The sequence below is a fragment of the Leiobunum rupestre genome, chromosome 2 (genome assembly GCF_980474605.1).
Source record: "Leiobunum rupestre chromosome 2, qqLeiRupe1.1.hap1, whole genome shotgun sequence".
In the NCBI taxonomy this organism is placed as follows: Eukaryota; Metazoa; Arthropoda; class Arachnida; order Opiliones; family Sclerosomatidae; genus Leiobunum; species Leiobunum rupestre.
Genome location: NC_143385.1, coordinates 78,757,517 through 78,769,827, shown reverse-complemented (window position 1 = coordinate 78,769,827; position 12,311 = coordinate 78,757,517).

Below are 12,311 nucleotides of genomic sequence, written 5' to 3'. Positions count from 1 at the left end.
TGACGCATAACTTCAGGTCGCATGCATGGCGGTATCACCAGGTGGTTACCTCGATAAATGAAACCTTCTGACTCGTGGAGCTCTTCCTGGTATGAGATCAGGTGGAACCCTTTTATGAGAGAGAGGCCAGCCATGGTAAATAAAGGTCATTAGTGTCTGATACGTTGGATCGTCTTTTATCGCTTGGCGCAAAGCCTCGCGTTTAGCAGAAGAGAGCACAGTCAAAGTATATACAGTTGCATAAGGACCCTCCATCTCAGTCGTGTCCAGTGCCGTTTGAGAAAGAGGCGCACGCGATAGAGCATCTGCAATCTTCAACTTTGTCCCTGGAATATAAGTAAGCGTAAAGTCATATCGAAGGAGACGCATTACCATACGCTGAAGCCGAGGAGATAGCAGGTGTAGTGGTTTATGGACAATGGCAGTCAATGGCTTATGATCAATCTCGATATGTACGTGCATTCCCACAATATAATATTGAAACTTTTCACAGGCATAGACAATGCCAAGAAGTAGGTAAAATGTCGTTGATGAATATTCGATTGGTTGGTCGTCTTGAGGAAGAGCGGCGCCTATGCCGTTCGCACTGGCGTCGACCGTTATCTTTCATGGGCGTCGCGGGTTGAAGACTGCAAGGATAGGGGTTGAAGAGATTAGGTACTTTAGTGAATCATATGTCACCTGTTTATTAGCGTCAAATATAAAAGCAACACCCTTCTTCGATAGCTCTCGGAGGGGAGCAGCCCGTTCTGAGTACGACGGTATAAATTGTGTGATATAATTCACAATGCCCAGAAATCGCTGTAAAGCCAGTTTATCCTCCGGTGGTGGGAGCTCAGTGATGGCTTTTATCCGTTCAGGGTCTATTTCAATCTGGTCAGGCATAAGTATATGGCCAAGAAATTTTATTCTAGAAACTGCCAACTGTAGTTTGGTCGTACTGAATGTGAGACCAGTTTCTCGAGCCTTTTCCAGGATGCTGCGAAGGAGGGAGTTATGAATTGGCAAATCTCTTGCTGTAAGTAAAAAATCGTCACTTACTGAAACACCTCAGACGCCGTACATATTCCATAGGGAAGGCGAAGAAATCGGAAGGTACCCAACGGCGTGGAGAAGGTACACAAATGGGAGCTAGGTTCAGTCAGTTTAACTTGCCAAAAGGCACTTTTGGCATCTAAAACAGTAAAGATCTTACTGCCACGAAGGTCAGAGAATATTTCTTGAGCAGTTGGCGTCGGGAAACGTTGGCGTTTAATAGCAGGATTCAACTTACGAGGGTCGAGACAAATCCGAAGTCCTCCATTTGGTTTTCTCTCCACAACCATAGGATGTACCCACTGTCTATAACCATGTACCGGGGTAATAATACCCTCATGCATCATCTGCTGTAGTTCATTGTAAACTGGTTCTCGCAAAGCATGAGGTATTTTGTGAGCCACCGAGACGTAAGGAATAGTACCTGGTTTTAAATGTATGTGGTATTTAACCGGTAACTTGCCAACACGATCAAACGCATCCGGAAACTGGCTTATCAAGTGTCTCGGATCCTCTTGTAAAGAACTCGAGTGCAGTGTTGAGGTCTGGAGAGAGAAAGGCATACGTGGGTGCTGATGGACTCGCTGATTAAGGACCAAGGCCTCTGATGCTAAAGCTCCAAGAATCGGTGTAGTCTGACGAGGTGTTATGTAGTAAATGAGAGATTTGGATGTAAAGGAAGACACACAATCGAGTGCAGCGAATAGGAGTCTGTAAAACAGGCTGTACCTGAAGAACTTCAAAAAGATTTTGCGGTAAATTGTTTACTTGTGACCCAGTATCCAAATGAAATAAAATAGGAACATTGTTTATAAACATTTACCATTCATATTCAACGTGGACAGACCGAGGGTCTCGAGTCGCATCACACAGAGCAGTCAATGTACACAGAGAAAAATCCGATAGGTCAGCATGTAAGTCATCGTTTGAAAGTTGTGAAGGCCCAAGAAAAAAACGGCCATCAACCAGGTTTGACTCATACTCATCCCGAGGAAGCAAAGAATTGAACCCGGGAGAATTCCAGTACGAGGACTGTGTTGAAGAAGCGACTTGTTCCGCAGGGTGCGAAACATATGATAAAGGCATACCATGGTCTGAGTCTTTAAATTTATCAGTAGAATACGGCAAAGTCGGTCGTGCATCCAATGCGGATAGGTAGCGAGTGTGTATGACAGGAGATCGACAGAGGTTAGCCGAGTGACCTAGACGACGGCAGTTGCAGCACATGGACCCCGAGGCAGGACACCTAGCCTGACTGCCATGTCGCATACCACAATTACGGCAGGAGTTGAGATCATACGAGGTAGAGTTGTAGTAAGGGTTGCGATAGGGAAATCGTTGAGAAGGTGGGAGAGTCGGTGCAAACGGCAAGTGAGATCCACGTAGACGGGGAGAAATTGATGGTCCACGTGGTCGGGCAGTATAACGGGAGCGTAGATGATCTTGTCGAAATCGGGGAGCTTGACAAAGAGCATGGATGGGCGAAGCGGTGACAGATGCACGAGGGTCCATGATACGGTCGGCATGAGTAGTTGAAGTTTCGTCAGCTTGACAAAGTGAGATAGCTTGGGCCAGGGTCAGATTCTGTCGAGAAAATAAAAGTTTACGTAGAGCAGGGTTGTAGACACCAGCGAGAATTTGATAGCGGAGTAAGGAGTCGGTGAGATCACCAAAACCACAGTTGCGAGATTGAGAACGAAAACCAGTGAGGAAATCGTCAAAAGGTTAGTTCTGTTTCTGATTCGTGTGAAAAAAAACATAGCGAGAATATTCAGGATTATTATATGGCTAATTAACCCTCGCAACATTCCGGACAACCAAATCTTTAGTAGGCTGGACTTTCTCAGTCGTGAGCTCTCACTAAAGGCTTACCTCTACAGAGAGAGGAAAGATCTCCCAAATATCTTCAGTGCGCACCCTTTTGATGGCGATTCTCCCGCTGCTGCCGCTGCCGGAATGGCCAGCCCCAGAAGCAAGACTTAATTATGGCCGTCCTATTCTCGATGTGGTCCGTCCGTGACAATATTAATAAAAAATTAAGAAATTCAACGTAAAACACCCTCTTTTGAGTATAAATTGTATTAATTTAAACCTAAAAAGTTAATGAGCCCAAATTTTTATTACTACTTATAGTAATTTTTAAAATTAATGTTATAAAGGCGCTGCCATTTTGAATTTTTGTGGTAAACTCACTTCCAATATTGATAAAATACGTGAAAAAGTAGATTAGTCCATAATTAGTCCCTTTTATTATGGACTAATCTACTTTTTCACGTATTTTATCATCCTTCTCACAGTCCATAGGTGGTTTCTTCCAACCTCACTTCCAATATTACCTTACGAACCTTCCGTCCATCGATCTTACTTCTGGTTCAAGAAACCGTGGAGTTGACGGCATGGCAAAAAATCTTACTTATTTCGCAAGAATTCTTATTTACTTGATGTACCCCGTTGTTTCCTTATTGCATTATATTATATTTCAGGATTTCAATTAACAGTGAAAACTTTACTAAAAAAAATTTGGCGTTACATTATTTCTAGAGATCCAACTCTCTAGATTGTGAACAATAATTGTAGACACTCTCTTTCCGCGTTTTCCAGTTCGGGCTTAGCCTCTCATTTCATTTTGTAACACTTTCCGAGGTAGTCTTCTTAAACATAATTTCAACCAACAGCACAGTCACGGGCATGGCCAATCCTCGATTTAGAAGCACAAAGGCGGCGGGTAGCTTGAACAGTTTGACCGCTGGCTGAACACCGATCTCCTCTAATGAATTGGGAAGACAGCGGGCCCTTCCGGACGTTTCTCTGTACAGCCAGAAATTTGAAAGCCCACACTCTCTCACCTGAAGTAACCTGAAATTCAATATTAAATTATTAAATGAAGTTTCGCTTCACCACCCGATTGCATTTTTTCTTCGATCTAAATTCTTCACGACAATCAGCGCTTCAGTAATTTCCGCTCTCTTTTTCTTTCATCCCCTACGCGCATACACGCGAGTCACTGAATAAAATAGGCACGAATAGAGCAGGAGGAAGTTATAGGCTTTCTCGAAGGCTAAATGGGAATTAGAGGTCGGGGATGGTTAACTTTTATTCAATAGATAAAGCTATCAAAATTATTCGTAAAACTTTTTGATCAAGTAATTTATATTTCTGTATTATACGATTAATTTTTTGATAAATTTGTAAAATTAATCGGAAAAACGACGGTTTTTTCGATAAAAAGCTCTAATTTTACGAATAACACATGTTTTTTTTATCATTTTCCGAAATATTAACCGGTAAATTTCTTTGTTTACATTTTCCCCCGAAAAAAATCAATTTAATCATGGATAATGATTAACCGTCACCGACCTCTAGGTATACTTCATGGGTAAAATGAAAGCAAGGTGATAGTTACCTCTAAAAAACTCTGGTTAAAGTTCTTTGGTTTCCCCTTTCCATAAACAGTAATACCCAAGGCCAAGTCATCGAGCGACTTTTATTGCCTTTAACAATGTGGCAGGATTTAACGGTAATAGTAAGTGTAGGGAGCTGTTGGCTCACGTGGAATGAAGGGTATTGTACCACGACTATCAGAATTAAATTCATGAAAATTAGCTAGCGGACATTGAGCTTAAGATGGTGTCTAAGGTGGTGCTTTGGGTAGTGCCTTGGGTAATCGTCTAGCTGATTATTATTTCCTCCCGCACAAGTAGGCCGAGTAAAAACGTCACCTTCGTGCGCTTCACTCGCTTCGGAAGCTAGACTTTCTCTGCTTAGCTTATTCTTCCTTTAATGAACCAATGAAATGCCGCGCTGATTTGATTGGTTTTTGAAGGAAGGAGTTTGGGTATTAACCTAGCTGATTATGTAACCTCTAGTGATTTTTCAGAACATGTTTATGATTTCCCGTAGTTACCAAAATTTGTACTCTAGTGGCCATCCCCTAGCGTTAAAGTATGTAGAGTACGGTACGTGCTTCCGGTTTATAATTTCGACTAAATGGGATGTGATATTTTTCCTGTAAGCCGAAGCCATGGAAAACTCCACCACTGGTCTGGAAGAAAAATGGGAACTGGTGCCACGAGAGCAAACTGACAAAAGTTGAACTCTCAACGAATGAGTGTCGAAAAGGGTCTAGAACAAGAAGGGACTTGGTCTAGAGAGTAAAAGGCAAAGATCTCGAGGTTAATAATAATAATAATAATAATAATGCTCCTCCGAAAACATTCTGTCCATTGAAGTCAGTCCTTGAAGATTCAGAGCGACGTTCCATATTCTTTGATGTATCAGAAGAGGAGAACCCTGGCCAAAGATATGACGTAATATTGCTATCTGCGTTTGGTAAATATATCTAGAAGTTAATAAAATATCGACTTCAAGAAAGAGTACATAACCTAAAGGTTTTCTCTTGTGATATCCTTTTGATATGAACTAGGAGATGTGCACCTTTGATAAGTGCAAATGTCCAAGAAATGCCGTGTCTATAATTGCGCCTTTTTACCGTCTTAATAAACATGATTAAACATTTATCATAATTTAATAATTTTAATAATGATTTAATCGTTTCAATCTCGTTTTAATCATTTTAATAACAATTTAATCATTTGAATCACGGTTTTATCATTCTAATCACGATTTCATCATTTCAATTTCATCTTTTAATAGTGGTTTAGTCATTTAATCCATTAATCATAATATTATATGTTTAATCACGATTTAAACTTTTAAGGGTGTCCTAATAATCATCATAGTGACCTGCCCCTCATTTTTTACTTTCCTAAATTCGTGATAATCAGCTAGGTTTATATTACCCAAGGCACCACCTTAGGCCCAAGTCATCTAGCGACTTTTAATGCCTTAAACAGGTGGCCGGGTTACAATGCATAGGAGGGGGTCTCAAGCCCATCATGCTCTCGAGCCAACAAATTCCTAAACTCGCGATTACCGTTAACTTCCACAAGTTTTTATGGAAAGGGGAGACCAAAGAACTCTGGAGAAAATTTGCAAAATCAGCGCAGAAGGAGTTGTTCCGAATTTTCACCCAGTGCCACAAGCTATGATCGAATACCGCTCCTCTTACCGCGAGGCGAAAGTGCTAACCACCTCCCGCCACCCTGGTTAAGGTATGAATTTAAGAAATACTTTAGACTAGCAGACGACAACAGGATCTACATTTCCAAAGGCCACAAACTACTACGCTTATGTTTTTGTAAATTGGCTCACGTGTATCGATTTCTTTAGTTATTGCCCTAAAAGAATTCTGCGCGTTTATAATTAAGATAATGATAGAGGCTTATTTTAAACTTAGAGATATATGTTATTTTCACCACCAGAATACGCATTGTCTGCCAAGAGAGTGGTGAAATCGTGTAATCCCATGCGTCTGTGAGCTCAAGCATACCTTTCGTCTTTTGAGGACAACCACCTATGCCCCATTAGGTGTTTGACATACTTCCGCCACGGATGTCCTATCCCAGTGTACGCCCCCCTTAGGTGTGGCCCTGGGCATGTCTAAAATATAGGAGCGGACTGTGTGTGAATGGGCTGACATGTAAGAGTGAAATACACATTGATTTTCTTAAAATAAGATCGTAACAAAGCAATTTCAAATTTCGCAGCGACGTACTATTCCTTACAGAAATACTGAAACAATTTTGATTCCTAAATTATATCCAATATTGGAATATCTAAATAGGATATTTTACCCAATTAAAACCTTTGAAATTCCACTGTTTTACAAACAGATCAAACTTATTTGATCCAAACTGAATAGGACGCAAAGTGTACGTGGCTTAATTTCAGTTGAATTTAAATATTTACATTGTATGAAGTGATTTTCATGTGCATTATGAGTTGGGAGGTATTAAAAAGATAAAATGTCCAAGAAGAAGATGAGATGTCAGACGTCGTAAGGAGGTTACTTAAAAATTTCACGTCGGGGAATCGGACATTTACATAATTAACAAAATAGCAATAACAATAACATTTCATATTCATAGAGTAGCATGTTTTCTTAGCAGACCGTTTATCGAAACTGACCCTCTCACCCAGCTGCGACTTGGATTATCAACCGAACTCACGAGAACTATATTATAAATTATGCTTCATAGTCCATAGGTGGTTTTTTAAACTTTACCTTATAGTGTATTATCGTCCTAGCTATATTTCGCCTTGGGCATATTTGGTCACTATAGGAGGCTACATGTGCTGAGCTAAACCTTATTTGCATAATCCCTTTGAAAATATTTTCGATGATTATTTTTGCTGATTGTCATACTTAGAAAATATTAACTTATACTTAGGAAGAATGACTGTGTTGAGATGATTCGTGGACATTATGATCGAATTTTCCCCCGTCACGAGAAGGGGGGGAAGGGAAAACGGCACCGGCGTGCGCTTCAATAGAGCGTTCTATAAAATCAGTGTGGGGTGCCTTCCAACTTTTGAGTTCGGAGGCGGTGAAGGTTTGGCCGGTTTTTCGTGGGAGAGAAAAATATTTATCTGGCAAACCCGTAAGTAATTGAGAGCAGTCGATTTTTAGGATTAGCGTAGTTGCTTGCCTAGGCTTCACTAATTTCCGGCTTTCCGCGCCATTTTTCTTATTTTAAATGATTTTTGTAAGAAATGTATCATGGCAAATAAGCAAAATACTAGTCCCATAATCCACGGGTTTAAAAAGAAACTTAGAACATGAAAATATCCTTAACCCCAAACATACTTCAACACCTAGGGTCCCTCCTACAACTCCTAAAAGGTACGTCTCTAAAATATTCATATAAAGCCAGCACATAAGCCGAATTCACTTAATACAAAGAATAACAAAAGATGTTAGTCCTGCTGAACTAGCTCTATAGTCTGTATGAAAAGTTTGGCCGGTTTTGGGCCGATTTTATAGAACGCTCTATTACGTCGGAAGATGTTAGTTTTAAGGCACCAATGAGATACCGGACGATTTTATGTTTTTAGGGAGGAGTTTACTGTTAGAGCATGATGTTGAAGTAAATAAATTCATGGTTATACCAGAAGTTCATAATAAAACCCTTCGGGGGAAGTATTTCCATAAATTTCTCATTCAACTCATGTTATTTTGATGATAGATCATTCTGCGACAGTTCAAAAAACGAGGGCGCTTTCCATTGGTTCTTTGTATTATGACGTTTTTTGAAGAAAAAGTAGTACCGGAGGTAGTCACCGGTTGCCTTGGGGGCTTTTAAAATAAAATAGCGTCTTCAGACCGAGCTGGAGGCTACAATTATAAATTAATCTACTGTTTTTCTTTGTAAATTAAATTTACAAAGTATAAATGTAATGTATTTTTACGTTAAAGGTTGTTTAACTAGTTCAGTTAAATAATAAATATGAAACAATGACAGGGATCTTCGTCAAAAAAGAAACTTGAGCCTGCAGTCTTGAGGATAAATTGTGTAAAATTTTTGCTTTGGCCTGCTAAAAGGCAGCCTGCATGTATTATATTACTAATTTTAACTGATTTTCATTAAAAATTGTGATAAATTTACGGTCTAGGAAATAAATTTATTGTTTGAAGACTATTTCGAATAATTACCATCTGAATTCACTGAAGGAAAAGACAAAGTCTTCTTTAGAAACAACCAGACCTGTTTCTGTTTTGTATCCAGAATAATGTCAATAATAATCGAATGGTGGATATATATTTAAAAACATTAATTAAAATAACATAAATATTATACATTACATGAAGTCAATAACTAAACACTAAAGTATTATTCAAATATTTTCCAAAAGTCACGTACCTTCCTCTCAGGTAGCGATTAGTTGGAGTGTTATTTTGTTGGAAAAATATTGAACACATAAATAATTTTGAAGTGCATTTGATTTAAGTTTATTTTCCTTTTTAATACAATTATATTTAAAATTAAATTTTGTTTTTAATTAAAATAACATTTATAAGAAACCAAAATAATGTAATTACATAATAACATAAACACAATTCAATTATAATCCTATGTCCTGGTCATTTTTTAATTGTTTTTATTTGACATAAATTTAATATTTATATTAAATAAATTAATAAACCAATAAATTTAAGGTTTATCTCTTTATCACAGTTGTTCTAGTAGGATAAGAAACATATGTACCAACTAAGTTTTAAATACGTATATAATTCACCTCATAATTAATATTATTTTATCAGCTGCATTTTCAATCCTGGATATTACGTATTCACATTAGAAATCTTGAATTATTTACCTTATAAATTCTTTCACTTATGATTCTTTGTAGAATGCCTATAAAATGTATTTCATGATAAGGTGACGTTTTTAGGAAAACTACCAAATTATTTCCCCACCATATTTTTAAATACATTTTGCATTCACACTATTGGCTATTTGTTTCTTTTGTATTTGATGGTGCATATTTCGGGACATGTAATTTCCAGCCGTACGATTTACTAGTTAATCTAAAGTTAAATCTAAAACTAAGCTGTGGGTCATTTTATATTATTTGGTCTTTCAGCAAATAAAATACATTTAAATAAATAATTGAAAAACATTTAATCTTAGATCAGTCAATAACGCCTGCGTTCGGCAACTAAAATCGTAAAATAATCCGATACTTCTGATTGCGTGTTCGATACGATTACTTATCGTGACGTCAATTTTTGTTGAACGCTAAAACCCGCAAATCCCGTTTAAAACGAATCAATCAAAATGGTGGCAAGCAGAAATCTTCTACGTTAATCAACTGTGGGTTGGTAAAACGTGTCAGAAAAACCTGCTCGTGTAACTGGTTAATTTGACACGCTTCCGATACCTATCGTGACGTCACAACGGGAAAATGCAAAAATCGTTTAACAACTGTTACGGTTTTTCGGATGCATAATCGGGAATGAATCAGAAGTTTGTTGAACGCACCGAACACCACCCTCATACGCCATTTAACTCAGACCCCGGGATTGACTTCACAAGTCACTAGCCTGTGTGGTTCCTTGGGTATTAGCTTAGCTAATTATAACGTAAAGCTGGAGACCATGTTATCGTTTAATGTTCTTAACAAAAGAATTACTTCTATTCTGAAGACATCTGTAAAGGAAAGTTCCAGTGAAGCTTGGGCAGGAAAGGGCGTGTAGAGAATCTTCATCGGGATGAAAGCGAAGGGCTGAGAAATCCCAAAAATCCTGAAAGCGCGGATAAACTCGCACCACAGGATCCCCGTCATGTCGGCTTCCTATCAACACGATTTTTTTTTCATTTAAGAAAATCGGACATTCGAAAGGAATACCTTAACCAGTACGAAACACCTTTAAAGCAAGTGGTCGCTGTTGTGTAGTACCTACAATAGAGGGCTTTTCTTGCATCCTAGTGAACTAGATCCGATTGGTTGAGATTTTCCAAGTTTACTAATGGGGACTAAATAGGTTAATAACTGCCGTATATTTACTTGCAACTGGGCATGAGACGTTACTATTCGAGTTCTAGTCTTAAGAATTTAACTCGTGCACCGTCTTATAATCGAGACTTATCACCAAATTAAACCGTAAATCAGAATACACTTTCAATTGGACAAAATTAAGTAAGAATGCACCTTTATTATGTTTATCAACAGAGATTGTAGTAGATAAGGTGTTTTTGAAAGAGTTGAGATACATTTTCTTCGCTGGTTAATCTGAGGAAACTGGAGTTTCTCGATGGGTGATGAAATAGGGAGCGATACCTTACGTAGTCTTTATTGTGTAATACGAAAAAGCCTCCCAGGAGTTTTCTTTGGAGCCGCCTTTTTCTTTATAGAACTCTGACTTCTTGACCGAATAACTCGGCAGCTTCTCCTTTAATTTTGACTATACAAATTATTTAGACCTATCGGCCACACTGCCTTCGTTTAGAGTTATATTTCCTAAAATATCGTCTAAATGCTATAAAAAGGTTTTCCTATGCCCCCAAAAACATACCTCCTGCAAAATTAAATGCTGACAGCGGCGGGAGTCGAACCCACGCCCCGAACAGGATGGTGTCTGAATCCAGCGATATAGACCACTCGGCCACACTTCCTTCGTTCAGGTTTATATTTCCTAAAATATCAGCTAAATGCTGTAAAAAGGTTTTCCCTTGCCCCAAAAACATAACTCGTTCCAAATTGAATACTGACAGCGGTGGTATTCGAACCCGCGCCCCTGAAGGGGAGTTCGCTGCTCGGTTTGGTACTGAACGGTTCGTCTTTTTTTCGCTCCGTTTTCGCTAAGCCTGTTTGCCGTCTTTAAGGTGTTATTTTAGTTCAAGTTTGTTATTTTTTCTCTGTTAGAACCTTTTTATCTAGTTTCGGTTTCTTGCGGGTGATTCCCCTCCTGGGTCTTTTAATCCAGGATGGATATTATTAAACGGTCGGTTTTTGTGGATTTTGAAGGAAAATTACCGAAGTTTGACGATGTTGCGGAGGCGGTAAAAATTCAATATGGTTTGGATGCGGTGAAATCTGTTCCGTCCACGGGCGGCTACATTCTGGTATTTTCGTCGGAAACTTTGATTACTGATGCGATTGACACTGGGTTGGAGGTAGACAGCATTACTTATGCCATTTCGAGCGTCACTAAAAAAACTGTTACGGCAAATTTTTTGTGCCTTCGGATTATGTTACTGATGAGGCGTTGCTGGCGAAGTTGACGATGATGGGTTGCGAAGTACGAGGTACGATTTCGTGGCGTGAAAAAGCCGGGTTCTATTGTTGTATCCGATCAGTCCGTTTGACGCTCCCGGAAGGTAAATCAGCGTTACCTTACAGTCTTCGAGTTCCGGATGTCTTAAATAGAGAAATTTCTTACCGTGTCACTCATGAATCGCAAGTTAAAGTCTGTAATCCGATCATTTATATAAGGATTTCCCTCAACTTATCTGCCGTAAATGTAAAACACAAGGTCATGCTGTGCGTAATTGCCCTACTTGGGAACGACCTGCTGTGGAGATGAAGGAACAGGAGCGTGGACAACCCCCTGTCATTGTCGGGGGTGGATCGATTGATCAATTCGCTGAGGGTCGTAAGGATGCCATCGATAGTTCCCGTTCATTGGGTGCCGGACAAGACGACGTTAGGAGTGGCACTATAGTGCCACTCCTAACGCAACGCCGATGTCTCAGGGAATGGGCGCCGATCAAGTGGGGCGCGTCAAACCGACTGGTGAAGCTCAAAGGGGTTCCAAACACCGGATCTCATCTGCTGACACTGATTCAACTACCAACCCGTCTACAGGTCCTCCGCACAAGATATTTCAGAAGTGGCCTTCGGGTCAATGGACCCTAATTGATTTGAATCCAAAT